At 42.7% G+C, this 26,355-nt stretch overlaps 1 protein-coding gene across 5 annotated transcripts in view; it reads right to left on the reverse strand.

Moving 5' to 3' along the window:
* The window catches only part of LOC102931383 (sodium channel protein type 5 subunit alpha), a 314,377-nt gene that overhangs the window by 286,791 nt on the left and 1,231 nt on the right, over window positions 1-26,355 (reverse strand). The gene's annotated exons all lie outside the window — the stretch shown is intronic.

Below are 26,355 nucleotides of genomic sequence, written 5' to 3' on the forward strand. Positions count from 1 at the left end.
CCCTGTGGGATACTATCATTGCTGCAATGTAAGGAAGTGCTCTAACTATCAGCCCCCTGGCATAAAAGGAAGTTGCTGGAGGGAGGGTGTTTTTCACACAGCATTTTGATACTCATTCCCCCATCCTAGTTGGAAATAGGTGTTTTGACCTTAGGGACACGCTGTAAGGCTCATCTATACACTTATTGTCAGGTTGGCTGAGATTTCAGGAAGGGAAAGGCATTTATTGTCCAGCTGGCTCACTGGTTATAATTTGTGTGGGTGGCAGGTTCAGTCCAATGTCTCTGGATTAGTAGTTATGTTTAAAAATGTGTACCAGCTTCGCTATATAAATCAAAATAAAAGCACTAAACCGCCATATTGCTTCCTTTCACCATTTCAAAACTCACCCCCTAGAACATGCAAGTATTAAGATCCTTACAGTCCTTAACTTTTCTTCTTCTTGTAACTGCTGCTGGCTCCCATCCCAGCACCTTCTTGTTGAATGCCATCCCCTTTTTAATACTGTTTTTAGAAGAGTGGGATTTTTCATAATATTCTTTGATCTAAGAAGTACACAGTTACTGACAGGAATCAAAGTGCTATCAGCTTAGCTGGGCATATGGAGTGGGTACAACGGGTCTCCAGAGACTGAACGTAACACCTCATTGAGTGGCCAGGCTTCCAAAACTTGGAAATCAGAAGTTATAAACTGGTTTGACAGCTTCTACAGCAAAATGATGACTGCTGTGAAAGGTACCAATGTAAGATCTGTGGCTCTGGGACCAGGATAGCCTCATGTCCTTGTTCAACAAAAAACGCTTGCATTTTTATTCCTGGAACAGGCAAAGCAAGCAGACTGCCAATCAGCTGCTAAGATCACTCAGCTGCCAAACCTGGGTCTGCTGGCTGCTGTGGGACAAAGCATGACCAACCTATTGGTTTGCCTTACAGCCCATATTACTGACTGGTCCAAAAGGCAAATGCTGGATTCACAGCAGCCCATTCTGGCCTATGGCAACACGATGATCAAATGCTAATAACCTGGAGCCACAACTAACCTGAGACACATTTCAACTGCTGACTCTGGGAAGTAAAATGTGCCACATCAAATCAACTGAGCTACCCAGTCCTGTTCTAATATTAAAGGTTTGATGTAAACCAACAAGTGATCAGAGAAAAAGAACTGCTCTATTTCTAGAGGTACTATGTCATGCACATAATGCTCATAAACATGTCTGATATCATACACCATACTGAAAATGCTGAACACAACAGGTTATACTGAGGACTACATGATGGCCCTTGCCCTACATTTCCTTTTTTGCTAGTTTACAGTAACACACTTGGAAGGGAAGAATCAGAGTTTCTTTGCAGGTGTCAAAATCATGGCCACAATCTAGCCCCTTCCTCCTGGGAATTCTGCAAAGGAAGAACCCTCAGCTTCCTAATATGGAGGAAAGTCCTTACACAACTCTTAAGCAATCCCTTTCACTTACCCACAAGCAGAGCAACTGAATCCAACCTACCTGATTTGGGAGTATGGATCAGCTTTGTGCAAAGTCTTTGCATAGGGTAACAAAGAAGTGAGAGGGTTTCAGAGGATCATCCCCTGTCCACTTAGTGAACAAACAAAAAAGACTCCCCTGGGTCAGATTCCAGTCTCCCATGAGCAGAATATAGTGCAGTATAACTTCAAATATGGGCTTCTGCATTTGTGCACATTTGATTTTATTTTAGGTCCCCAGCAATGTAAGGCATATTGCACATCTGAATCTAGAATCAGGATTTTTATATTATTACAAATACTAGTTTTTGTATGATTTCCCACAACACATTGTTGAAAACAAATTTGAGAGAAAGAGAAACTCTTACTAAGCCAAAATAAAATACCTGACAAATGCACATACTTTCTTTTCTAACTATGGTATGTACGCAAATGAAAAGCAAAAGAGGGATTTGCCCACATGACAAGTTCAACATGTTCCAATGTTTCCATAAAAAAATTAGCTCAGCTGCAAGGCATCAGATCATGAGCAGTGGCTGAAGCATCTGAAATACTGGCAGACCGCCTGACTACCAGCTGTGGTCAGAATTCTGTCCCTGCCAAGCACAGAGCTCTGCCAGCGTACTCAATGACACTAACTGTGCAGGATTCTTTGGATGTACCTGTGTAACTCCCACTGAAGTCAAGGAGATGCACATTTGTCCAAGGGTGGCACTTTTAAATAGATCGGAGTAGTGGGATGTTGGGTCTACATCATCATGTGCAGCATTGAGACAGAGTCCTAGAGCTCAGTGGAAGGACTCAACTGAGGCTTCCACTTTGAAGACAAGTTGTTCAAAGAACTTTAAGCTGGCTTCCTACCAGACTTACAGGAGTGTTTGATGGTGCCTGTAGGAGGCATATCAGGCATTCCCATCACAATGGGACAGTTTTGGGTGCCATTTCCACACAAGTGCTACACTAAGGCTTGCTGTGTTTTTCTCCCAGACATAGGATGTAGCAATCATGCCCACCTGTTCAGGTCAACGTTCAGCTGACCTGACAAACTTTGGCTGCAGCTCTGGAAACAGCATTAACCTCAGTGTTAATGACCTCTTCTGAGCAATGGACAGAGGCCAGAAATGCATACTGATATTACAAGAACTGTTTGTGGCTTTGAAAACCACCTACTATGAAGCACTATTTGACTACAAGACCTGGTAGGGGCAGTGTCTCAGTTTACTGCTATCAAAAACATCACAGACTCAGTTTTACAAAACTGCCCTTTCCCCTTGAAGGTTCTCATATTTATGTTCTACAGGGTGCAAGCCTGTTACCATCCCTTATCAATCTTTATATGAAAACGCTAAGGACCACATGGGCTCCAAAGTCATTCAGGCTACAATGACTTTAATAAATATGCACACAGCTCTGGTTCTCCTTGTCAACTGACCCTAATTGAACTGCTTCCCTGATCTCTCAATGCTTGCCAGAGAGACAGACCTGGATGAAATCAAACTGGATAAGGCTCAATCTAAATAAGACAAGATTGGTCAGAAGGGGAAACACTGAAGAACTGGCAAAGGCAAAAACTTTAACAAGTTGAAGGCATCTGCCTCCTATATCCTCATAGCCTTAACGTGGTTTGCAATCTGAGGGCTATACCTGGGTGCTCAGATAGCATTGGCCAGGAATATCTTTACAACCATTCCTATAAACTGAAAGCCTCACCTTAGTCATCCAGACAACTGTCACTTCAAGGATGAATTGTTGCAACATAATCTACCTGAGACCACACAAGCTTCAGGCAATGCAATGTGAGGCTGCCTACCTTCTGCACAGCACACACCGACAAGAGCATATTACCTTTGGGATCTGCACTCTCAACTGACCAGTAATTCACTCATGAGTGAAAATCAAGGTGCAGGGCATTAGCTATAGAAGACCTAAAATGATCTTGGCCTCAGCTGTTTTAGAGCCTGCCTCACCTCTGATGTCTTAGCCCAACAACTGTGCTTGGAAATAATGATGCTTATATGGTGGAAGCTAAGGAAGCAGGGGAGGGGTCTTTAGAGACTGTGGGAATTCAATCCTACTGGAAATACATCTGACCCCCCTCCCTGCCATGTTCAGGGCAAGACACAAAGCGCCTCTCTCTTCATTCATGAATGGCAAGGTCTAGAATCATCCTGACACTTAATCTTCCAGCTGCCATCTGGGATCATGGGTCAGCTGCTATGCTGTGTGCTCCCTAATCATGTGATGAAGATTGCTCTATTTTAACTATCACAAAGTAAGCAATGATAGCATGGTGATGGGCACCTTATAAATATTCCTAATAAAATAAAATAGTAAATAATAATAATAATAATTAATAATAGCTCTGCTTAACACCTGGTCTTGAACACCACTTAAAGAAGAAGGGAGACAAAATGTGCCTTTGAGGTTGTTTAACATCATCACTGGTTTTCTCCACTTGCTAAACCAACAGCATATTTTTATGGAGGCACAGACTATAATCAGTGCCCAGGTGACATGAGCTTTCAGCTTACTATGCTCATTGTTTTATTGTTAATGCAACAAATAGCCTTAGGTGTACAGTAGCTGTGGTGACAAGCTGATGAAGTTGTTTTTGCTACTAGCTGGTACAATCAGTCTTTTGGATGAACTAGCAACACGCTTTCCCTTTGGTTTACATTTTAAAAACAATTCTCTTTTTTTGGTAAGCTCCATAATACATTCATTCATTTTTCAGCAGCTTTGAACATACCTCTGTTTCAGTGACTTTACTATGTTAAGAAAATTCAGAGTTGGGACCACTGTCATCACAAAAAACACAAGCTTAAATTCTTTGTTATTCCTAGCTTTTCTTCCATTCTTTAAGAGTGAAAATCCTCCCTGTGCAGAGCAAGAGGTAAGCTTATGCCCCCAATTAAGCCCTATTTTGAGGGCTCACATGGGACGTAGACCTTGGCTGAAATCATGACCCCACTGAAGTCAATGGGAGTTTTGCCACTGATTCCAACAGGACCAGGATTTTGCCCCTTGTGCTGGCCCTTTGCACTTCTTAAGGAGAAGGAACAAGAATAAGTGATCATCTTCCAATGCTTCCAGAATATGGTGTTTCAGAATTGATAGACATAATTGGCATTGGGGTGAATTTTCAAAAGGGTCTCTAGCAAGCTCCAATTCTGCACACACAAAGTTGCACATACACAAGTATCTGCACTTTCAAGGTTTGAGCATCTGCATGGATACTTTCCATAGTCCCAGCCCTACATATACTTTGCGACTGAGTTCTGGCCTCCACTGTGCACTCGCTCTGCAGGCAGAGAGGGACCACTAAACCAGTGCATTTCCCTACTCTGACATAAGTGGGACACCCTCCTGGCCTAGGACTGCCAGACCAGCCCTACACAATCCGTCTCACCCCAAACCCCATGGTATATGGGCAAGCTGAGGAAGAGGCACAGCTCGAGTACGGTGCTGAGGGGGTTTGCTGTAGCAAGGAGTGAGGAGCTACTAGAAAGTTCTAGAAAAAGCAGTGGGGAGGGAGGGAGGGAGAGTCTGGAAGATTGCTGGGGAGAAGAGGAGCCACAGACAACTTTAGGAGTAGGCTTTGGAGGGCAGACCAGTGGTTCAGACACTAACCTGGGACTCATGAAACCCAGGGTCAAATTCCCTGTTGTGTGCCACCAGCTTCCCCTGTGACCTTGGGAAGTCGCTTAGTCTCTGTGCCTCAGTTCCTCATCCGTCAAATGGGGACAACAGTACTTCCCTATTCCACCATAGTGTTGAGAGGATGAAGCAGAGTGGAGGGATTTACATTACTTGAGTTTTTAAATCACTGATGTAAAAGCAGATTGAAGCTTCATACAAAAAATTTGAAAATTCGTGCTATTGAAAACGTAGAATGAACTAAATTATAAATGCTGAGTTTTAAAAGGCCACTACAGATAGGGCATCTCCTTTGAAATTTACAAAACCACTACAGGCAATAACAGACTATTGAAAATAAAGTCCCTGATCCTTTTGTAACTTTAATCACATGAACAGTCCAATTGACTTCAGTGAGACAATTTGTGCTTAAAGTTAAGCATGTGCATAAATATTTACAGTATGAGAGGATGACGTATTTTTATTCAATTCATTTCTCTTAGAGGCAGAAAATCTTAATCCCTTCAAAAACTAAACTGTTAACAATGAAAAGTAAATAAAAAATTCATGATTTATATTAAAAAATTACAAATGTATTTGTCAATTTCATGATTTGTATCCACCCTGGGATAAACGTAGCAAAGATTGTGAGGTGCTCAAACACTACAGAGATGGGTGATTGAGGAATCTGGAGCCTGTGGAAGTTAAGGGAATAGAGGACTATGAGCCAGCCTCCCTCATGTTCCCCCTTCAGTCCCTACTCCTATTATTCAGCCCCTTTCAGCAAAACCCCACTCACGACTGCCTACCCTGCCTCTCCCCACTACTCCCTTCACTTTCCTACTAGCTGCCACCACTGCCACCTCCTCTTCCCTGGAGGCTCCATGCTGGGCAGGCACCAGCTCGGGGGTGGGATGGGCAGAGAGGGGATGCACAGGGTGTCTGCAACACTGTGAATCCAGGCAGACAGCGACAGCCAAGAGCATCACCAATGGGGCAGGGAGAAGCTCATCTTATCTTGTACTAAAGCAGACCCTGATTCCCTGGACACTTTAACCAGAGAGCCACATCCTCTGTCCCTGAATCCCAGCCACATAAGTTGGGGGTAGCACAGTAGAATCTCCAGGGGGTGGATCCAACTCCCAGGAACAGCAGCAGCTGTAGATGTAGGTCAGGGAGAGGCCACTCGTGGTCTTCACAGCCCCTGGATACCAGTGATGGCAGCAAACAGCTCTCTACAACATAATGGTTGGGCATTATTTTCTGACCAGCAGCTGTTTTTGCCCCAAGTGCCTCCCCCCCCCCCGGCCCTCTTCCTCAGTCTCCCCACTGCTAGCCTCATTCTCCCGGCCCTCCTCTCACCAGCTCCTGTGCCTTTCCCCCACTCCCTTGTTCTTATTTACTCACCACCCCCCATTCCTGCAACTCTCCCTGCCCCATTAGTAAAGAAGGATTGTCCAGTGGTTAGGGTGCTAGCCTAAGACTTGGGAGACCTGGCTTTATGTCTCTGCTCTGCTACAGACTTACTGTGTGATAGTGGTCAAGTCACTTAGCCTCCCTGAGCCTTGAGTTCCCCATCTGTAAAAAGGGGAATAGTAGCTCTTCATTTCCTCCCAGGTGGTGAGGTGCTCAGATACTATGGTAATGGGAGCCACTTAAGTACACATGATAATTGACAGAACAAATGAAATGATTACAAAAATAAATGTTAAAAGCTCCGAGGAGAGATGGGACTAACAAGCCACGTGCCTGCTATTGCTCTGATCTCTTTACTCATCCCTTCCCACACTTGGGCATTTTTTAAAATTTAGATAGTGAACTCTTGGGGGTAGGGACTCTCTCTTCCTAGGTGTTTGTACAGTGCCCCGCACAAAGGGCCCTTGGCCCTGAATGGAACCCTTGGGTGCTACTGTAATTTAGGTTAATGGTGCCAAAGGTGGTAAGGGAGTGCCCTATATCTGTGCATATGTTAATAGTTACTAGATAATGTGCTAGTAGATGGAACCCAATGTGTAGCAGGAGGTGTAGATAGTTCCTGGGTTTTGTAGGAGCCGTGAAACTTGTTGTGCCCTGCAAATGGCCTTTGCTGGCAGCTCTTTCCTTGCACTCTTACAAAAAAAAAAAAAAGAAAGAAAGATGGTTAATTTTTAAGATACAGTACATGTAAGCTCTTTGGGGCAGAGACCTGCTTTCTGTTGTATTTGTACAGCACCAAGCACAATGAGGGCCATGACTGGGGGTCTTATGTGGTACCACAATAAAACCAACAGAAATATTAAAAGGATCCAGACCTTTTGCACACATTGAAGATCCATGGGGAGTCGTTGCCCTCTAGTATACAAGATTTTCTGGTATATGAAGCAAAGCTGGGGAGGAACAGAGTCAGTGAATTTGTGGCTATGTTAATCCAGCAGCCATTCCCCTCTGTACGTCAATGGGCGCAACACCTGCAGGGGTTGCTGCAGCCAAAAGCCCACAGTAGCAGCCACGAAGAGGTTATGCTGCCTGTGTGGCATGGATTCCTACCACTCAGACAGGGTCTGATCAAAAGCTCATGGAAATCAGTGGAAGGCCACTGTGTACAGGAATGAGACTGTGGACCTGAGGATCAGGAACACAGTTCTGACCTGAGATAGGGGAATTCAATGCTGTTGAACATAATGAGAACTACACCCCCAAGTGGGAATGTAGAATTTGGCCAAAAACACATGCGTAATTGCAGTTTTCAAAGCTAAGAACTTTCTTTGGCTAAATTCAGTAAAAAAAAAAGCATCCACAGCCAACCAAAACCATTGGTCTCTTAATTATTTGCATTGTGGTAGCACCAAGGAGACCCAGTCATGGACCAGAACCCCAGTGCACAAGGTTCAAATACAGAACAAGAAGATGGTTCTTGCCCACAACACCTTACAATCAGGAAAGGACTCTGTCCAACAGGGGGGCCAGTACATACAGGGTGCTGCTTTCAACTCTGTGCAGGCCTGTCACTACAGTAGTTCGGTGGTCTCAGCTGCTGTGTAACGCACACACCTTCTGCATGTGGTGTTCTGTCCCATCTAGTGGTACCGAGACCACTTAGAGAGAGATTAATGAGTCTGCTCTACAGCCTTAGCTAACAGCCATATATAGCTTTTAGCTCATGCAGTAGAGGCTCATGCACTAAGCTCCACAGGTCCCAGGTTCGGTCCTGATGACCAGGATCTGTCAGTGTTACACTGAGAGCTGGTTCCATGCCTGTCTCGCTGTCCCCTGTCCAAAGGAAGCAAATGGGGCAGCACATTGGACCCACTCCCACTTTTTCAACTGCCAGTTGCCCCATGACAAACAGATTTTGCCAGGCCCATACGCAGGTGTACAATAAGTGGCTAGCAGGAAGGGATGGGTGGGAGCGGTCTCACCCCACTTGGGTGGCACCAGGGGGCTTATTTGGCTGAGGGCTTCTGATGAGGCACAACTGTCCCCTTAAGCTCCCCTCCCTACTCTCCCAGGAACTCTCCAGGAGCTATTGCCTCAAACCCCAAGCCCCACACCAGCCATTGGAGCAGTGGGAGGAATAAGCTCTGCCATAACAAGGTACAGCAGCAACCATGCTCCCTCACACACCAGCAAGCTCAGAGCCGATTCTACCCCACCTCCCACACACACACGCAAGAGGAAAATGCAAGGCAGTTCAACATTCACCCCCACTCTGGGGTAACCCTCATGTTTAGAGCCATCAGAGAATTGGAAGTAAATGAAAAGCCTATAGTTGGACATTTGCAGTGCCTCACAGTGTGTGTGTGTGTGTGTGTGTGTGTGTGTGTGTGTGTGTGTGTGTGTGTGTGTGTGTGTGTGTGTGTGTGTGTGTGTCATAATGAGAGCAAGACTGTCATCAAATTAAAAACAAACAGATGTGACAATGAAATAATAAATATTGAAAAAAGAGGGCGTCAAAATGCTTCAACCAGCCCAAAAAAGTAAACAGCCCAAATCTCTCTGGTTCTTTCCCTTCCACAGCTAACCTAGACTGACTGCCATCAGGCTGAGGCTGCATTACAGACAGAGAGGCATGGCTCAGAGATACCATCTAACTGGCACAGTGCTTCCCACGGGGTGGGAAATACTTATTCTGTAAATATATCATCCTCCATTTTGGATTTTCTTTGCCAAATGCACACAGCATCTGCTGCAGTAAAATCTCCAGACACACTACAAGATTAAACAGAGGAAGGAGAGAGGGCACTAGGAGCTCAGGGCTGATAGAGGGAGAGAGATGGCAAGTTCCAGGATAGGATGGGCAGCATAAAGGTACTTGCCCAACCTCAAACTTTCAGGGAATTTCCCCAGCCCTAAGGACTGCCTTCTAGGTGCTACAGTTACAGCAGTGACCCTGACTACAAACAGAGATGGATCAAAACTGGAATCTTGAACTCACACCTCTTACAGACATGAGGAGACAGTTCTGAACCCCAACGTCCATTCCTGCCCTTCATGGTTTTGGTTCCAAGCCAGAGCCAAAACGGAAAGAAACTGTGATGCAGTTGAGAGTTGAACCCAAGTTAGTGGCTATTTTGCAAGATCTGATCTCGTGAGAGTTCCTCCACTTTGTAATTATTTTAAATTGTCATCACTGTAAAGCTGATCTGAGAATTATGCAGTGTCCTTTTTATGAACAGTCACTGGATCACCCTGCATTTTCTGATTCAAGAAACCACCATTCCCAGGTAGCACACCTCACAGGAGAGTATTTTTATGGGAATTTCGCTGACATTGCACATTCTCATAAGTATTTAATGAACACTTGATCTTTTTCTGACTTTTAAGTGCCTAAAATTCTGTACAAAGCCAAAAACAACAGATCTCAGACCCTGCTATTAATGTGGCCATTTACTTTCGAGCTTTATAAAGCTCCAGAACATTAGTAACATTCCAGATAGCACTGGTTCTGTTTTTCAACTGGACATGACAACTTAAAATCAATTAGACATTGATCTTGATTATATATTTTTTATTTTTAGCATGCTGTCTACTAACCACAGCAAAGAACACTGATCGATATAGCCTGCTTGCTTTTTAGAAAAGCTATTGACTATATTATAACACGTTATAATGCTCCACTCTAGTAAAGAAAATTATGTAAATAATGTCACTTATTGAACCATACAGTGTGGCATACTATGATGACAGGTGCAGTAGGAAACGCTAAGATCGATAGAAAGCATAACAAATCATGACATTCCTATAAAAAAGTCTGTCTTAATAATCAGTGACTTTCACATTTGTTACCATTACAGAAGTGAACTGCAAAGAAACACTGCACTGGGAATAATATAAAAGCATGAATATGAAATCCAATCCAACTTACCCAGAAGTTGCCATTTTAAAGGAAAACTTGAAGTACAATATGGAATACTATGGGCCCAAAGCTGTGAGGTGATGAGGGCCCAATCCTGTTTTGTATTGAATGCTCCTGCAAGATGATAAGTGTTTTCCGCTTCCCTTGATTAAAACCAGTAGGTGTTGATGGTGTTCACGTCACAGGATCACTCAGGGTGAAATCCTGGCCCTACTGGAGTCAATGGTAAAATTCCCTTTGACTTCATGAGAGGCAGGATTTCCCCCTCAGCACATTGCAGGATTGAATCCTGATTCTTTTCAATTCCAACTGAAGTGAATGGCAACTGAAAGCTCTCAGCTCTTCACAGGACTGTGTCTTAATTTAGTGTGCTATAAAAGCATCAAATGTATCCAATGACATAACCATCAGTGTATAGAGTACATTTTTCTTCCAGCGCAAACACAGAATCATAGCTTGGTATCGTCCACAAACTTTATAAGTGTACTCTCTATGCCATTATCTAAATCATTGATGAAGATATTGAACAGAACCGGACCCAGAACCAATCCCTGTGGAACCCCACTCGTTATGCCCTTCCAGCATGACTGTGAACCACTCATAACTACTCTCTGGGAACAATTTTCCAACCAGTTATGCATCCACCTTATAGTAGCTCCATCTAGGTTGTATTTCCCTAGTTTGTTTATGAGAAGGTCATACGAGACAGTATCAAAAGCCTTACTAAAGTCAAGATATACCACATCTACCACTTTCCCCCTAGTCACAAGGCTTGTGACTCTGTCAAAAAAAAAAAAAAGTTATTCAGATGGTTTGACACAATTTGTTCCTGACAAATCCATGCTGAGTGTTGCTTACCACCCTATTATCTTCTAAGTGTCTGCAAATTGATTGCTTAATTATTTGCTCCATTATCTTTCCAGGTACTGAAGTTAAGCTAATTGGTCAGTAATTCCCCAAGTTGTCCTTATTTCCCTTTTAATAGATTGGCATTATATTTGCCATTTTCCAGTCCTCTGGAATCTCTCCTGTCTTCCCGGACTTTTCAAAGATCATTGTTGATGGTTCAGATATCTATGTAGTCAGTTCCTTGACTATTCTAGGACAGGTGTTCTCAACTTTTTTCTTTCTGAGGCCCTCCCCCCACAAACATGCTATAAAAACTCCACAGCCTCCCATGCTACAATAACTGGTTTTCTGCATATAAAAGCCAGGGCCGGCGTTAGGGGGTATCAAGCAGTGCAGTTGCCTGGGGCCTCATGGCACAGGGCCCCACCCCACCATGAGGCTACGTTGCTCAGGCTTCAGCTTCAGTCCCGGGTGGCAGGGCTCAGGGCCTGGGCTTTAACCCCATGCAGCAGGGCTTCGGCTTTCTGCCCTGGGCCCCGGTGAGTCTAATGCTGGCCCTGCTTGGCAGCCCCCCTGAAACCTGCTCACAGCCCCCCCGTGGACTCAGACCCCTGGTTGAGAACCGCTGTTGTAGGATGTATTTCATCAACATGTAACTAACTGAGTTAGAGCTTCAGCTGCTGTCAATGAGTGTAGCTCCACTGATGTCCATGGAGCTATACTGAATTATACCAGCCGAGGATCTGGGCCATTGCCATCAATGGGAGATAATGCCTCTAGGGAACATCCCCCCCTTACAGCTTACTTCATGGAGCCTGGTTACTAGCAACTATCCCCAGCTAACAGCCAGAAATCCCTTTTATAGTTTTTCCCTTTGGTTCTCCATTTCCAGCAGGGCGATATTTACTTGCCTCTCCTTAGAAATTAACAAAAGTGTTTCAGATAAAATAAGCAGACTCCTGAACCTTTTCCCAAAACTCAAACTAAGCTGGAACTAAACTTCTAAGGCGCAAAGGTATTCTAGGAACATCCTTCTTTGTTGCTCTTTATCTGATTACATAACCAAGGACACCCCAAAGCATTGAGTCTGATATGCCTCACCCTGGTGTAACTCCACTCTCTCTTAGGTGTGTTGTACTGCCACCTATTACCATAAACGCTGACTTCAGTGGAGTTATGCTGATTTACACAGGTGCAAGTGAGATCAAAATCAGGCTGTTTGGATGGGATTCACAAGGGAGACATAGGTGCTTTGCTACCTAGGGGAATTCACAACCTTGAATTAGGCACCCAGGCTTCCTATACGAAGTATGGGAAGAGTTAAGCGCCTGAGAATGGGATTCACAAAAGTCAGCACTGAGAGCTATTAAAGTTAGCCAATAGTAAGTTCTAGGGAGAAGGGTGAAGCCAAAGGGATTTAGGCACCCAAGTCTGGAATGGAGGGAGGTGCTTTGCTCCACTTGAGATTCACAGTTGTAAACCTGCTCCTGGAGTTTGGTGCGTAAGCCGGGTTAGTGCTTTATTGCAAAAAAACTGAAGAGGCGAAGCTCCTCTCAGAATCTTTAGTCCAATGGTTAGAGCACTCACCCAGGATGTGGGAGGCAGCCAGATCCCCTGCCCGATGTATAGCAAGGATTTGAGCCTTCCACCTCCAAGGTGAGGGTGGTATCCACTGGGCTAGGGATAGTGTCAATCTCTCCTGCTGAAGCTGTTCCACTGTATATAGCTAATTAAATACTGGAGCAAGTGGATTGGAAGCTAAGTCGCTCACCTTCCAGGTGAGTGCACTAACTGCTGGGCTATAGAGCCATTATCACTCTTTTTCTGGCCCAAGGAATATTTAAATATTTATATACAGTGAAATGGCTTCAGCAGGGGTCACTGAAAAAGGCCTGCTCCAGAATACTCCATAACCCGATGGTTAGGGTACGCTCCTGGGAAGTGGGGGACCTAAGCTCAAATCCCTATTGGAAATCAGGCAGAGGTGGGTACCACATCCTGGATAAAGGCTTTAATCACTGGACTAGGGAACACCCCCAGCTGTGAATCAGGGACCTCTTGGCACCAGCTGGCAGAGGGAACAGGGATGCATAAGGGTTACAGAGATTCATGCATAATAGTCCATCAAAGAGCCTCATGTAAGGTCCTTACTAGAAACCTGTGTCACCTTGGTCCTCATAATCACTGTGAAATGTATGTACCAATAACATGTAAGGAGTTATGTATATACACTGAAAATTATGTTCTTAAGGTCTGTGACTTGGGGCTGGTCACACCAAAGGTGAGAAACAGGTTTCTTTCAGGCAAGAGAAGTTTATCTATCTGTCTGGCTACATGCAATTGAGTATTGTATACTTCACAATGCACACATATTTACAGTCTGAACAAAATGCTTATCAAGCAATTGCAAAGTCTCCAGGGGAGATTCTAGATAGGAAAACACAAGCAGCAGAGGATGAATTGTTTGCAAGTGAAGACAATGGATTTCTGGACTCTAACTGTAGGGACAAAGGCATGCTCTGCATCTTCCACTGTGGAGGCAAGAGGACTGCGTGATTTGTCTCATGAACGGAAGATCACAGCAATCCTGGCTGTAGAACGCCAGAAGGATTTTGGGTGAGCTTTTGCTCTAGTTATGTTTAGGTTCTAGAATACATGGGATGGTTCTATTTTTGTAACTCTTTGTTTCCAATATTTCTGCTGGCTGTCACTTGAATCTCTGGTCTTTGTTAGATTTGTTTATACAAACAAATGTAAGTGCTGTGTGTTAAGCGGAGCTGTGTTCTGGAGTGGAACTGGTAAGCTGTGGGGTTCTGTTTTTTTGCGAGTAGAGAATCTGAGAATTCTGGGAGTGTCCAGTGGATCAAGAGCTGGACACTGCAGGCAGATGCTCCGAGGTTGGTGTATGCCTATCACTAGCCGGGAGAGGGACAGCAGAGCCTGTGTAGGCTGACAGAGCAGTCCTTGTGCTGCCTTTGGCTGGGAGAGTTGGGGAGATGACCCCTGGCAGGCACAGACAAGGCTTTCTCATGCTAAGGGCAGGAGGTAGCGAGGTGCCTGACAATTTGGGTCCCCCACCCTGGAAAATGTCACACCGTCTTTTGTGCAAGTTAAGGCATGTTCTGAGCATGTCTGCCAGATGATGCCCTGAAGACAAGATAATTGAGGGAAAGTCTGACTTGTGAATGCTACTGGGGCTTAGGTGTGAGCTAGGTGGTGAGCAGTGTCAGGATTGAGACGGCATTGTGTATGGCCAGATGCTGAAATTTAGGCATCTCAGTGGCTGTAACAGTGGAAACTTAAGTGCCTAGAGAGTTACGTGGCAGCTGAGCAGGAGATTTGTGAATGCCAATGGTCCTAAATGTTGGACTTAAGTTAATCCCACACTGGTATGTCTTGATAACACTTCTTCCCTTTACTTACTTATTTTCCATTCTTCCTGGTTTTAGTCAGGACCAGAAGTATCAAAATATACTGAGATGAGAAAAGCTGCCCTGGCTGTAATCAGGGAGTAATGCAACTCTTGTAAGAATACCTGAACTCATGCAATTTCTAGCATGATTTCTAGGCCAAAGAGGCAGCTAAACTTCAGATGCTTATTTGAATGGAGCCATCAAATTTTCTGAGGTTCACTGATTGCTACACTCCCCACTGCAATCAACAGTGCTACCCTTAAGCATCATTTGAGAAGGAAAACTTGCGGAGGCCCTGAAACTAAAGCCAGTGTCACTCTATGACTATCCCACAAGGGGTAACTTGTAAAAGTAGCATGATTGACCCCACCCCCGACTTATAAAATGAACCGATCAGCCATGTAGCTCACATGACTGTCTAAGGCCTACAATGCAAGCCCTGGTGGTGATGTAACAGCGTGATTCTGTTACCTACTTCACACAACTGGCTTGGAACTGAACTGAAGATGAAAAGCTCTCAAATTCAGCTTTGCATCTCAAAAGAGGACATGAGGGACAGTGCAGGAAGGGAGAAAAAATATTTCAAAAGTCAACAAATGAAGAGGCTTATTGATGCCACCATTTAACATTGAACTACATGGGAACAAAGGACTTAATGAATCTAAGTGATAGTGCATTAAGGGGTAATGCTCCCCCCATGCCACTGTGGCTACTACAGAAGAAGGAACATGTGGTGGGACCGCTGTGGAGAGGCCAGGCAGGGGTACTGGACTATATGTACGATGGAGCAATTCCCTATGAGTGCAAAAAAAGCGAGCACATGGTGGATCTGCAATCTGTGCAGATACACATAGTGGGGGAGCAGCGGCCCCCGACCTGCAGTAGCAGCTGCAGAGTTTAGCATTGGCTGGGGCAAAGGGGTCTCAGTCCACATACATGTGGCTGAGAGCAGAGTCTGCTTCCTTGGGCCATGCACTCAGTTCTAGAATTTCACACCCTATGTGATGACTAATTTAAAAAGTCATTATCAGTCACGGTAAAGGAGGGGGTGAGGAGATGAAATGAAGCTTTACAATAGGAATGCAGCTAAAGGGATACAGTATATCATCATCTCACTAAAGGGGGACTCGCCCATTGACATGGAAATATCCTCCAAAAATGTTCCTGGGGGAACTGTCAGAGTCAATAGGACTAACACTGAACCAAGCCTAAAGATAACAACATTGTAAAATATTTCTTCCTGATCCTGATAAACAATCAGCCCTTCAGAATCACAGCTGCAACAGAGATAAAGCTTCTTAGCTCAGCAACTCACAACAAACCAAGGGCATTGGGCTGCTTTTTTTAAATATTATCAGCATATGTGCACACCACTCCATTCCTCTGCCTTGGCCAGCCGTTGTTACATATCCCCTCTCTGTGCCTGGTCCTCAGAGACTGTGTCTAGTACAGCCCTCAACTACAGAGCCTTGGTTGTTTAGCTCAAGCTTTCAGCTCTGAAGGCCCCCAGTTCAGTCTGGTTGTCAATCAAGATGATGGTCATCGCACATAGACACTCCTCCCCCTGCTGATAGGATGCTCTTAACTTTAAAAGTTCATTGCATCCATTTCATGCAGCCTGGCAGCCTAAAAGTTCACAGGGTCAGAATTCAGGTTTCAGAGTAGCAGTCGCAAGAATTGCTTCTCACCAGGAATAAACTGAAATGTGTATGAAAATTTGGTTTTAAATTACAAGTGAGATTTCTGATCTGACTACTGCAAGGGATAGACTACATTTATATAGTGCCAGAAAATAAGGACCAGACCCACAGCTAAAGAGGAGGGGCCCAAAGACACCTAGCTATTCACTCAATCCTGAGGCTGCCCTGGCACCAGGCCAGTCTGCAGAGTAGGCTGTGCTAATCTATGCCAGGTGCCAACAGCTCCCAGAAATTTTTCTGGCAGCTGCAGAATACCAGGGTCCAGGGATCCCCCAAACACACTCCATTTTTGACTCGGCTATTCCACTTGCACTGGTGGGCAGGAGAAGAGGTGGTGCAAAAGCAGCTGTGTGGCTCTATCTTCCCCCACCCCCAAGAACCCCTTACACATGGGCAATCTTCATGGAACTGGATTCTCCAGGTTTAAGGCAACTTTGTGCCGGGGGGGAAGGGCAACACATAGTAGGGTCTGTCCCTGCAGTCCCATACAGTCTCTGACACTGGAATTCCAAACTATAGATGTCAGTTTCTAGCAACATGAGGGAATGTGCATCTGTGTCAATCACAGCTAAACTCTGTATCATCAGATCCATTAACCAGTTTATTTCTACCTATTTTCTTATATTATTAATTAATATTTGAAGCACACAATTTTAAATACACAATACGTAAATAAAGTCACTTAGTAACAAGCCATATATCCAAATACAGACAGTTTCTGATGCATTCAATGCAGAATCAAAGTAGGAAATGGCAAACGGTGTTTTAAGCCACATTTGTAGCCCCCAAATTCTGGGACTGGTGTTCAGCTGGGGATAGGTATGGGGGGAAGAACTGTGGAAGCCAGGGACACGCAGCAGGTGGGACATATTGGGCAATGACCAACCATTGGCAGGGTTAAGAGAGAGAACACACATTGCCCCACCACCAGCAGCCACACAGAGTCCCCAGAGAAAGTTTCAGGCTATCCTGGGCCTCTTTTGCTTTTCCCGTGCCTCTCCACTTTGCATTAGGGCTCCTTCAGGAAGGGAATCTATGGTGCAGCAGCTCCCAGAGAAGTCCAAACATTTGGCTCCAAGAGAAATGAGGCAGAGCCACATAAAGCCCAGAGCTGCCCTCTGCTCCCCATGGACACTCCAAGATTCATCTGTGGGTCTGGTGGGGGAAGACACTTGCTTTGTTCTTCCGGAGGCCAATCCCCACCTCAAGCAAGAGTACAATGCTGAAACCTCATGGAGTTTTCTGTCCCTAGGTAGATGTTACCAGACAGCAGCACCTTCCGAAACAGCTTTTATTCAGTCCTTACACAGGCAAACACAACCTGAAGTCAACAGTGTTGTTTGAATAAAAACTCAGAATTTGGCCCAGTACTATCAGACTATAAACTCTTTGGGGCAGGGCCTGTCTTTTTGTCTGTGTTTGTACAGTGCCTAGCACTGTGGAATCCTGGTTCATGTCTGGGACTCCTAGGCACTGATGCAGTGCAAATATTAATAAAATACTACTAATAATAAATTAATAAAGTAAAACTCTGATCCAAATCCCAGTGAAGTTAATGGGAGTCTTTCCATTGACTAAAAAGGGCTTTGGATTAGGCTCTGTCAATCTATTTCTTCACTTCAGCAGGTGGGTATTGTAGTTGTAGAGCCAAAAGAGTACCCAGAAGTCACCTACTACAGGACAGGCCCAACAAAGAAAGTAACAGAAAGCCACTAGCCATCACCCTCAGCCCCCAACTAAAACCTCTCCAGCGCATCATCAGGGATCTACAACCCATCCTGAAGGATGACCCATCACTCCCACAGATCTTGGGAGACAGGCCAGTCCTTGCTTACAGACAGCCCTCCAACCTGAAGCAAATACTCACCAGCAACCACACGCCACACAGCAAAAACACTAACCCAGGAACCTATCCTTGCAACAAAGCCCGTTGCCAACTGTGTCCACATATCTATTCAGGGGACACCATCATAGGGCCTAATCACATCAGCCACACCATCAGAGGCCCATTCACCTGCATATCTACCAATGTGATATATGCCATCATGTGCCAGCAATGCCCCTCTGCCATGTACATTGGCCAAACCGGACAGTCTCTACGTAAAAGAATAAATAGACACAAATCAGATGTCAAGAATTATAACATTCAAAAACCAGTCGGAGAACACTTCAATATCTCTGGTCACTCGATTACAGACCTAACAGTCACAATATTACAACAAAAAAACTTCAAAAACAGACTCCAATGAGAGACTGCTGAATTGGAATTAATTTGAAACTGGACATCATTTAATTAGACTTGTATAAAGACTGGGAGTGGATGGGTCATTACACAAAGTAAAACTATTTCCCCATGTTTATTTTTTCCCCCTAGTGTTCCTCACACATTCTTGTCAACTGTTGGAAATGGCCCATCTTGATTATCACTACAAAAGAGGTTTCCCCCCCACTTCGTACTGGTATTAGCTCACCTTACTTGATCACTCTCATTATAGTGTGTATGGTAACACTCATTGTTTCATGTTCTCTGTGTATATAGATATATTCCTGTATATAGTAGATATATTCCTACTGTATTTTCCACTGCATGCATCCAATGAAGTGGGTTTTAGCCCACAAAAGCTTATGCTCAAATAAATTTATTAATCTCTAAGGTGCCACAAGTACTCCTGTTCTCTTTGCGGATACAGACTAACAAAGCTGCTACTCTGAAACCTGTCAGTATGCTGGTTAAGCATTCATTGACTAGGCAATAGGGCTATAAAAAAATTACATTGCAGTGTTTGACTGATGAGTGATTAAGTACATAGCAAAGCACAACTAACATGCTTCAATATTACCAGGTTATTTCCTTATTTAACTAACAGCTCCCAACAATAAATGACCCAATAAACAACACATGACATAATTTATCTAAAAATACTCAAACAAAAACCTCTGAAAATTTCAGGAGGGGGAAATGAGGTTTCAGAAATGGAGAGCCTGATCCACTGAAGTCAATAAGAATCTTTCTATTGACTCCACTGGGCTTTGGGTCAGGCACTTACAATAGTTCTGGAACCCTTTATTATGAAGCTACTGAATGTGTTTTAAATGCTGTGACCTGCTGGTGTTAACTGTTCATGGTGATTTTAGTTTATACACACAGCCTCACTCAGGGGCTGAGTCTGATCTCACTTACTCCACTCTTACACCACCAGGTTTTTACAGTCAGCTCCACTGACCGCAGGAGAAGTGCTCCAGATTTGCCATGGTGTGAGGTACCATAGACACACCTAAAAGCCTTGGCTTCACTTTCTGAAGATCACTTTAGCTCACTAATAAAATAAAACAAAACCACAACTGATTTCTTCAACAAGATCTTTCAAACTTTTCAGACAAAAATCTCACATTCAGCCGCTCAAGCTACCCTCAGCAGGACTGCAGAATTACTTGCTTGCCACTCCCCATGTCACTTCAAAGGAGGCAGCACAGTAAATCACAGTGCTTTGGGGCACGTTTCTGGAATCTGAGGAGAAATCGTTGGAAGCAATCCAGTAAATCAGAGCATCCCAGAAGGATTTTGGCTTTGTTTAGGACACAGCAAACGGGTTGAGAGCTATTAACTTAGCATCCTTTGGGACAAGCAAAGAGATATGAAATGAAATGAACTGTGAAAAGTGAATGAGTCTTTCAGTAAACAGAACAATACTTGTGTACTGATTAGAGTATTTAATAGCACACCAAAGGAATAGTGGAAGAGAAATAAACACTGCATTTACCAGTTCCATTTATGGTTAAATTTTCATAACCACATTTTACAATCCACCAAAAGAGTCAGAGAGATCTTTGGCACTCCAGTATGTAACAATAGTTAGCAGTATTCACTCCCAATTACTTGTTCGGACGCCACTTGGTTGTTTAAAAGGTCTCTCTGTGCTTTAAAGCTTATATGTACTGCATATAAAATTAAATTATATACCCCAAGCACAGCTTCCTCTAACCAAGGGAAGGAAAAGAACATAACACTCCACAGACTCCACCATGAATCTCTCTATACAGATCTAATTTTCCTATGCAGCACTTAGGTTCTGACTCAAAGCCCACTGACATAAATAGGAGTTTTTCCACTGACTACAACGTGCTTTGGGTCAGGCCCTTATATACTAGAGTCATTGGCTCTACAAAAAAACCTAAAATATTTATTTGTATTATAGTAGTGCCTAAAGAAGGGGTGTGGGAAAGACAGAGAGAGAGATTTTTTAGTTCTCTCTTCCTTTCTCTCAGTTTGCTTTGGTAATTTCTTTTTTAAATTAAGATGAGTGGTTTCATAACATCATTTACTTTTCTCTCTTTAACAGACCTGTCTGTTCAGAAAGTTTGAAAAAAAGCTAAACCCACTAAAAATCAGGAAATCTGTTCTTGTGCAATATATAATTACATGCTATATTTTAATCTTAGTACATTATCTTTCAAATTATATCTGGTTTCAGCAGAAGGAAAAAACATTATTTTCTAAAATTAACCTTGAAAGGGTCTTGTAGATATTTTTTGTGGAAGTGTTTTAAATACACAGCTTTTTCTTGGAAACTTTTACAGAATAATTAATGATTTGAGACAGGGAATATGACTGGATCCAATATATTTTGACACTGCTACACAAACTGTCACCTAGAGCCAAAACTGGAAGCCTTTAGGGTAAATGCTGCTTTCAGTTACACTAGTGTAAATCCAGTTTAGTTTCACTGTAGTCAAAGGAGTTAGTCTGTATTTACACCAGTGGAACAAGGAGCATAATTTGACCATCAGTTTTGGGAATTTAGGAACAAAAACTGCATAAGAACTTAAAGATTTGGTTTGTGAAAAATATCCTTCATCACTGGTAACTACGGTATATTACAACATGTAAAAGGGTTATTTTCCCATCAATATACATGCAGTCAGTAACTCCCATATTCATATGAATGAGAATTACATGAATGTATCAATTGGAGATTAGACCTTTCAAAGTGAAATACTGTTGAACAGAAAGAAAAATCCTTAAGATACTTGTAATCCTTTCCATATCCTTGTATTAGCAAAATATTATGTGCACCAATTGTAACAGTTCTTACCGGCAACCCTACAAGCCAATCCAGCAGGATCAGAGTAGTGCATTGCTCTACCATGCTTGAAACTCTGGGGCTGGGAATGTAGCAGAAGCAGTATGCTTAGCCACTGGGAGGCAGAGAGAGCCTCTGCGTCATTCTGTAGCAATCTCTATACTAATATGGGGAGTACTCGCATCCAGCTATCCTCTGCCGGAAGGGCAAGACAATCCCTGTAACATGAGAACCACAGCAGGGACGGGAACTGGGGTGAAGACACAAACATGGCGAGCTTTGGGATTATAACAGGAACGAGGAGAATTCCCTATTTGGTGTGTGGGAGGACACTTATCTTAAACATATAAAGTATTTTAAAATTTATACACACTACACTACATCTTTTACGAAGTCCTCATAAACACTCTCACTGCCAATGTCAGTGAAAGTAATGTACTTTTGGTACATGAAGTTGCCTTACCCTAAGCACCCAGCTCCATTAAAACCAGCATAATTATCCTGTTATAATAAGGCAGGTATTTTAAAGAGGATGTAGTGTGATTTTTTAATGGTACATTATGTAACCACCTCTAAAGTGTCAGACCTTAGACTACTCTAAACGGCCGACTACTCACCACATTATGATACTTAAACGATGTATTCTAAAGCTGATTTCTAGTAAAACTGGAATAAATTATTTTTCCTTAATAACTGTTACCACAACTCCACCAAGTGAACGAGATTTGCAAGGCTTGATTTCAACATGGGAAGTATTCATCTAACATTTCTGATCCTACCACTTTTTCAACTAATAATCTATAGAACACGGATGAAATTTAAAGCTTTACCATATATTTGCATAGATAAACTTTAAACTTGTTTACATGGTTGGAACTCAAAAAGACTGTTTTAAACAGGTTCATATTTTATAGGAGTTTATTACTCATTGTGAGGGAAATTCACCCTTGTACAGAGAGACAGCACAGGGCCTGTTCTGAGGATTTAAGTGGTGCAAAAGACTTGTGCTGACCCTCTCGGCAGAGGTGAATTTCATCCGGTGAAAGTTGCAGAAATTATCTTTTTCTAATGTATGTTATTATGCTGGTTACATAGAACCAATTCAGGATCTGATCCTGCAAGCCCAGAGTCAACAAGGGTTTGACAAATGGAATGCTTGTAGGACTGGACTCCAAGACTGCATGTTATAAACAAGAGTAAAGAAATTTTGCATATTTAGGCACGAGGACTTTAAAAAAATGGACCTTTATCTGGATAACAAGAATATTCAGTTATAATAATAAGGAATTAAAAAAACACCCAAGATTTTTGAAGGGTTATTATAAACTCTCTCTCTCTAACAAATGGGTTTCGAAAGAAACTTCCTCCGGGGGTAAGTTATTCTATAACTGCCTACTGCAGGGGCATTTTAAACCTTCCTCTGAAATATCTGGAAGTAGCAGGGACAGCATGCTGAACTAGATGGACCATTGGTCCTATCCAGTCTGGTAATTCCAAGAATCTTTTGAAGTGCTAAGCACTTCTGAACATCAGACACTCCATAGGTACCTAAAATTAGATTAGGTGTCTAACTTTAAACACCCAGGTTTGAACATTTATTACTATTTTTAAAATGTTCCATATTAACGTGGCATCAAATTACAAAGTTAGTTAAGCATAATCTGTAGATAATTTTCAAATTATAACTTAGATTTAGAGTATTATTAGAACTGGAAATTTTGCAGAGACTTAGGTAACATGATGGTAGCTCTGTGTACCATTGCTGTAGTTAAGGGAGTGTTAGTATTAACAATGTAAACTCCTTTGGAGAAGCTTATGAGTGAACTGGAAAAGTTCAGTTTGATCTGAAAGTTTATATAAATATTTCAGCAGAGAAACAATGCTTTTATTATTGTTACTTTAAATAATTATAATATTTTTTAAAAGTTTGGCCAGTTTTAGATTGGGAGGGGAATAGGCAAGACTGGACAGTTTAAGGGTGTAATTTCAATGTTACTACAGAATGACTAAATGTGACAATGTAAAGAAGAATCTTGGTGCTATTTTATTACTTCCTGCATGGTACTTCTACTTTTAAAAAGCTTGTGCAAGATATGAATTATCAGGTGTACAGTCCCACCATTCTTCCCCTCCCCCTAAACCCAAGATGAGATGTGAGGAAACAGCACACAGTAGATCTTAATCCCTTGCATGGCTACATATGATCAAGCATGATCTGGTCCTGAATAATTTCACCCCAGTATCTGCAGTATTCTACTTGTTCCCTGCAGTAAGTAGAGGAAAATACCAAGGCAACACTATTTATCAGAGGAAAAATAGGCATATTTGTAAGGGTGACCACAACAGCTGTGCCAAACCCTAAAGGTAACCAATTCCTACACATTGGCACTAATGGACCTTGCATGGCAAACTAATACATCATCTGTGTGATTCTGTGACACAAATACTAGAAGAAAGCAAGAGAGGTTAGGGAAATTCCAGTCATAGAATCATAGAATCATAGAATATCAGGGTTGGAAGGGACCCCAGAAGGTCATCTAGTCCAACCCCCTGCTCGAAGCAGGACCAATTCCCAGTTAAATCATCCCAGCCAGGGCTTTGTCAAGCCTGACCTTAAAAACTTCTAAGGAAGGAGATTCTACCACCTCCCTAGGTAACGCATTCCAGTGTTTCACCACCCTCTTAGTGAAAAAGTTTTTCCTAATATCCAATCTAAACCTCCCCCATTGCAACTTGAAAAGAGTCCTGAAAGAGTTTTCTTCTCCTCATTACTAGTGACTCTAATTACTGAGAAAAAAGAGAAATGAGATAAATCCTGTAGAGCGAGAAATGTGACCTGATTTCCATCCTCATTTAGAAACTGTTACTTTGCAAGATAAGCCTAAAGAGACACTGTCAGGTCAAAGTGCGCCCACAGTTTCAGTTTTGGATGAAAATAAAAACCAAGCTAAGATTACAGGGGGCAGTTTGTGCTATAATTCAGGTATACAATGTTTTCATCACTTAAAACAGATATTTACTCCCAACTAAAGAGCCAGAATTTGGAACTAGGAAGCCTTCTGGCCAAAGCCCAGGAATTGAAGTGTGCTTCAATTGTTGGTGATGCCACAGACTTCTTTTGTGACATCTGGCAAGTTACTTAAACTCAGTTTTCCCTTCTGTAAAATGGGGATGATAATACTTCCCTATCTTATAGGGTTGTTGCATTCCTGAAACCAGTGGGCCTACTTGTGGAGAAAAATATTCCTCCATGTGAAAAAGGGAGACAGAATCTGAACTGTATGTTTGTAAAGTGCTTTGAGATCCTCAGCTTTAAGATATTATAGAAAAGTTATACTATATATAAAGTTTTGTTATTGATTGCCAAAGAGCAATGGCTTAACCATTTCCAGACTACTGTACCCCTTTCAGGAGTTAGATTTGTCTTGTGTACCCCCAAGTTTCAAAATCAGAGATAAAAATACAAAATTGTGACAGCACACTATTAATGAAAAATTGTTTACTTTCTCATTTTACCATATAATTATAAAATAAATAATGCAGAATATAAATATTATACTTACATTTCAATGTATAGTATAGAGAGCAGTATAAACAACTCATTGGCTGTAGGAAATTTTAGTTTGCACTGACTTCACTAGTGCTTTTTATGTAGCCTGTTGTAAAACCAGCCAAATATCTAAATGAACTGATGTATCCCCTGGAAGACTTCTGTGTACCCCCAGGGGTACACATAACTGCCTAAGAGTAAACATTAAGAACCAGAGAAAAAACACACATCACAGACTGGATCCCCAAATCATGTATGATGAGTTGTGTCATATTTGTATAAGAATAGTCTTAGCATCATCACGTACAAAGAATTACGTAAACTCAACTTCTTGAGGCTGAAACCTTTTGACATGTAAACCTAAAAATATCACAACGTGTACCACAGGCCAGCATTAAAATTACTTCATCACTGAGCTACTTTCCCCACAGAAATTGGGTGTTTTTTTTAAACAGCCTATATTTCTGAGGGTCTCTTTCTCCTGCAGTTCCCGTCTGATAAGACTATGCAGACAGACTATTCCCAAACCAGCAAATATCTCTTCCATCTCATCCCGATACTGGTCCTCCCCAACTTTCTGGGAACCAGCTAGGTTAGTATTTCTTGGCAATAATGTGTCCCCCAAAACAGCACCAGCATCTTCAAATACACTGTCCTCTCAGGCCATTAAAATAAGTGGACTGCACATCCCCACTCCGTAGCAGTTCTGACCTTTTACATCCTCTGCCACCAAAAGCTTATAGGATTCTGCCACTTCCATCTGCATCTCCACCTGCCTTGTTTTCCCAGGCCAAAAGCAAGGATCAAATAGACGTGTTTGAAAACACATCCCAATTTCCTCTCCCTGCCATCTTTCACTTCAAACCACACAGAAAGAATCCAGAATTCACTCCTCCAAAACATTTAAATCCTGGAAAATGTCAGGAAAACCAACTTCAGCACCTTGGACAGGACATTTAACCCAACAATAAATAAATAAATAACCATTAAAAATCTGCAAATCAGCCCTGAAAAGGTCGAAACGGGACACAAGCCTATTGGACACATCCCCGTGGACTTGTTTATTTTTAGTACTGATAAATCCTCTTTGGATCGCACCCAGTGTTTAGTCCACTAGGTGTCCTGTCTTTCGGGAGAGTTACTCATTACCAAAGTGGTGAGACGAATTGCGTTCCCTAACTCTGAACGCACCTCTCCTCTCTTGGCTAAAGAATCCCAAACGCCACCAAACTCAAAAGGAAGGGTTAAGGTCAAGCACCACAAATCACCTTTATTCAATCTTTCTAAGCAAAACCAGACCTGTTG

The sequence above is a fragment of the Chelonia mydas genome, chromosome 2 (genome assembly GCF_015237465.2).
Source record: "Chelonia mydas isolate rCheMyd1 chromosome 2, rCheMyd1.pri.v2, whole genome shotgun sequence".
In the NCBI taxonomy this organism is placed as follows: domain Eukaryota; kingdom Metazoa; phylum Chordata; order Testudines; family Cheloniidae; genus Chelonia; species Chelonia mydas.